Consider the following 5,019-nt stretch of genomic DNA (forward strand, 5'->3'; position numbering starts at 1 on the left):
CCCAGCCCTGGGGGCTCAGCTCTGCCCTGCAGACCCCTCTCAGCTCTAGCACTGCCCAGCGGATGCTCTGGCTCTGCAGGATCAGATGGCAAGGTCAGAGCAACCCTGAGGAGGCTGGAAAAGCGACACTGATGTGCAATCATGACCTCCAATTATGTACTTTAATTAGTCCCTGGAGAGGCTTTGTCAGTAACAACAGACAGTGGGGCTCATTAATGCTTCAAGGTACTTCAGTTTTTTAAGCTACTTGGTGTTTTACTTTTGATACAGACTATGAGAAGGATTGTGCAGTCACAGCCTCCAATTATCTACTTTAATTAGTCCCTGTAGAGGCCTTATCATTAATGAGAGTCCATGGGGTTATTAATGCTTCAAGGTTCTTTGGTTACTTTAGGGTACTTGGTGTTTCCCCATTTCATACAAACTCTATGACAAATTTGTGCAATCATGGCCCCAATTATCTGGTTTAATGAGTCCCTTGAGAGTTTTGTACTGACACTCAGTGGAGCTTATTAATACCCTGAGATACTCAAGGTTTTTAAGGGACTTTTGATTTTCTTTTCCACACTGATTCTCTGAGAGGTTTTTGTGCCATCCTGGCCTCCAATTCTCTCCTCCAAGGAGTCCATGAGGAGTCTGTGTTGGGGATGGACCTCAGTGGGGGCCATTCATGCTTTGAGACTGTTTGGGTGCTTCCTCTGACTCTGACTCCTGGCAAGGTTTGTGCAATCTCCTCTCAAGCCCTGAGGTTCAAGGGCTCAGCTCCAAATGCACCACGGAGCTCATTAGAATCAGGCAAGTCCTGACAAACCATGGCTCTCCTTCGATTTCCCTCTATTCTTGTGCTGTTCATCAGGAAGGTTTCTGTAGTGGTTTTGGTTTGCCATTTTGAGATTTCTTGGCAAATGCTTTAATTACTGTGATGGGTTCAGTGTTGGCTAATTACCAGTGCACTCACTGGAATATACTTATTCATTTCTTGCTGTGAGATAGGATTAGGAGGAAGGCAAAGTAGGCTCAAAACTTTAAAATGGTATAAAGAAAAATTATAATAGTAACTAAAAGATTAAGTAATAAAAGGCTATAAGAAAAGTTTATCAATGGTAACTAAAAGAAAGAGGAATAAGAATCAGAACAAAACTTTCAGAACACTTTTCTTCTCCTTAAAAACTTTTCTTCCTTACTGAAAATGTAAGGAGACAAAACGTAAAATTTTCAGTCAGTTTAGCACCTCGGGAATAGTTTTGTTCAGTTCACTTAAGGAGAGGAGTCTCTCTATTGTGCTATGGAGACTTCTCCACAAGAAAACCGTTCTCTCGTGGCTCTCAATTCCACAAATAGCAGTCGCCTAAAAAATCTGAAATTGTCAAGTCCCTCCAATTTTATCACCACTTTTTCCACAGCTGTGTTTATGGGCCATGTCAACTTATGGGATATTAAAGATGAGCTGTTTAAGAGCAAACGTTCTCTTGTTTAAGAGCAAAGGTTCTCTTCATCTATTTCTGAAATCATCTTCATCTCTGGGAACAGAAGTCTTATCTCCCTGATGAAATAAACATGGCAGGAGACTTTTTCTCCTTTTAATGCCTTTAATTAAAGTGATCAGCTCATAATTGGGCAGCTCCACGGGTCTGCAGTCTCCGTCAGCTGTCCCAGCGTGATGAGGAGGAGAAGGATATGCACAGCTTTATCCACTGGGAGCAGAGCTGGGGGTCCAGTCCTCGTAGGAGCCAGATGTTAATCTTCGCAGCCTCGCCCCCTCCAGGTTCTGGTTTCAGGATGACTTTTGTGCTCAGGGTGAGGGGCTACAAAGGTCTCCAGTATCTCTGCAGGCTCAGCACTCTGCTCCTCACATTCACACATCACTCTAATTTCCTAACTTTATGTTAGCTCATTGTTTTGGGGGTCTTTTCAGTAAGTTTGGAGTAGTAGCTTCTCATGGCATGCTGGTCCTGAAGTTAGTTTGCATGCACCCCCTCCCAAGTCTCAGTCCCTTCTCTTCACCGTTTGGGGAAGTCCCCACCCTTCTCAGGAGAAGAGCCATTAATTTAGCTCCAGCAGGGGCCTTTACTGATACAAAAAAGAACCATTAATGATAACGACTTGTAATTATCATAACAAACAAGTACCACTTTAGCAGCACAGCAACAGTGGTCTGACTAGTTTTTGTAACTTTTTTTTACAGAAAAATTGGCAGAATTTTGTTTATAACAGTCCCCCCTCTTCTTCTTTGATCGAGCTTAAATTTAAGCTTGCATCAACTTGCAATTTCTGACCGATGAGCTTCATATTTCTTTAATTTTTGGTATTGATTATAAATTTCTTGCGCACTCTGGTAATCGTGGTTACTTAACTTCGTTACCTTTCTTGGTTTCTTTAGGTTGGTCTGCATGGCCAATGCTACTATTTTAATTGTTCTGGTTTAGGGCAAATTTGTTAAAGAATCTGCAAAGGATCCTCCAGAAAGCAAAACCCACACGGCCCCTCCCCCCAACCGGTTCGGGAAAAAATTCCTCGGAGAGAGGTGGAAAGAACCTGTTTATTTGACTGGCCCAGCACCCCCCAGCACACAAAATGAACAATACCAGATGACACTGCTCTGAGAAAGATGACAAAATCAGAAAGTCTCTTTCGGGGGTGGTTGCTCTGTTCTCAGTCCCTCCGGCGCTGGGGCAGCTGCTGCAGCCAAACCTTCGGTGTTCCCGGGTCCCAGTCCGGAGCAGGTTCGAGGTGGTCACAGGAACAGGAGAGGAGAAACAGTCCAGGAAGGAATTTGGACTGTTTAGCTAGAACTAGCTAATAAGCAGAAGCAAAAGCGAGAGCAGAAGCAAGAGCAGAAAAGCAAGCAAGCAAAGCAGCAAGCTGAAAGCAAGAAGTGAATAACAGCCCCAAGTACTGCCCGTCTCTGTGTCCCTGATAAGAGAAACCCAAACAAAACTTCCATTCTTCAGAGCCAGTCTTAAAGGCACAGAACAGATGAATGGGGATACAAGCATCATAACGTCACTCCAGGACAGGAAAACAAGCACAGTAAAAAGAGCAATCCTCCATGTATACACAGAGTGAGAAAAACTACTTTTTCCCATACATCCTTATTGAAAATCCATAGGTTATCTCACCAACTGGAATCAAGTGTAAGAGTTTGTTCTTGGTTATTTACACATGCTAATTTTTTTTTTATTTCATTTGAAATGTTTCTAATAATTGCATCCTTCATCTTTAATACTCCCTGGAGCCTGATGATTCTATTTAACATAGATATTGGGGTCTGAACTTGGCTTTACAATTTTGGACTTTCTCTATTTCTATTGCACTTTGCTTCTTCTGTTTGGTTTCTCCTAAATCATTGCATATAGGCACTCCTAAACTTGATCCAGTTTCTTTGGGTAATAAGAAGAAAGCTGGTTTTATTATTCTAGCTGTGCAGCTGCCAGACCAGTCTTCTGACAATTTAGTGTATGCTGTAGTACTAGAGATCAAAACCAGGTGTTTAGAGCTCTCCCGAAATGTGTCATCAGTTTCTGTTGGGCATTTCCAATATTTACACAGTTCTTTCATTTTCCAAACGAGTTTATCTCTTTTTCAGTACACTCATAACATTCATATACTTCATAGTGGGTACACTTGTTCTTTCTTTTTTTCAACAGACTCCAATTTGTTTGGATCTCTTGGGATCCCCTGGGTAGCTGAATATTTTACTGCTAAATACTTGTTACAAACCATCTTTCTTACTGTTTTTACAATTTCTTTTCTTTTTACTAGATCTACTGAGCTTGTTTCAGCAGCATCCCACTCAAAGCACAACCAGGCTTCTCCTATAGGGCACTCTCCCAGGAGTGGCTGCCTAAAAGTGGCAGTATTCTGGGCCATCTAATGCATTGTCTTATTTTTCTGATAAAGGACTAATTGGGTAGAGGTTAACGCAAGTAGGGTTAGAATTGATGAGGACTCCAGACAAGGAGCTCACTTCTTCCTCCTCATAGAGGGGTTGGTAGCACTCACTGCCCGGCTCTCCTGGGCTCCCCAGAGCACCACCAGCAATCAGAGTCATCATTACTACCCTTCCCAAGAGTCCTGTATGGGTCATCTTGCAGAGCCTGCCCACCTGGCCTTGCCTCTTGGGGAATTTTACTGAGAAGAAGCTTCCAAGCTCTTTAGAGTCTCTTCTACCCGCTTCTCTGGTTAAACTTCTCTTGGTCTTTTCTCTACCAATTTTGGTTTCTCTTAGTGGAGTACTCTGTAGGGGATTAACCTGGAGTCTTTAGAGCCAAATTGGGGAACTTAACTAGAATGACTTATTTACAGTCTTAAACTTTTTACAAACTTATTTTACACACAGAACTGTCTAGAAACATTTTAAGCTATGTTAGGGCTCTAATACCAATTATTTTCCTATACAGTTCAGTCTTTTTGACTCCTCCTTCTGAGAGTCAACTTTAAATCTTTTGGTCTTTTTATCGCAGTATACTTGGATGAATTAACTTGTGATGTGGTTGAATCCTGTCCAGTGCCCGGAGACGAGAGTGATGCAGAATCTGGTCCAATGCCAGAGGGAGAAGCTGATGTCAGATCTGGTCCTATACCTGGGGATGAGACTGGCCCTTTTATTCTTGTAATGTGAGTCCAACCTTTTTGTCTGGTCCGCACAGCCGAATTAGTGATGAGGAGTACCTGAAAGGGGCCTTCAAATTTAGGCATTAATGGTCCTGTATTCCATGATTTTATCAAAACCCAGTCTCCTGGGCTTAGTTATGTCTTCAACTTTCATGTCAAGAGGGGAAGTTTGGGGGAGGTATCCTCTTTTTCTAAGTCCTTCCAGAGTTCTTCCAATTATCTCTAAGTGCTTTCTGGTAGCCTCTTCCCCTTCCAGATAGTCTCCTGTGCTATGGGGTGTTAACAAGAATGGCAGTCCAAACATCATTTCATAAGGTGAAATTCTTATGTCAGACCGAGGTCTTGTTCTGATGCGCAAAAGCGCTAGGGGCAAACACTTTCGCCAATTCATTTTTATTTCTTCAA

This window comes from Melozone crissalis, unplaced genomic scaffold (genome assembly GCF_028551555.1).
Source record: "Melozone crissalis strain CALT ecotype California unplaced genomic scaffold, PUWL_Pcris_2 ptg000192l_1, whole genome shotgun sequence".
NCBI lineage: Eukaryota > Metazoa > Chordata > Aves > Passeriformes > Passerellidae > Melozone > Melozone crissalis.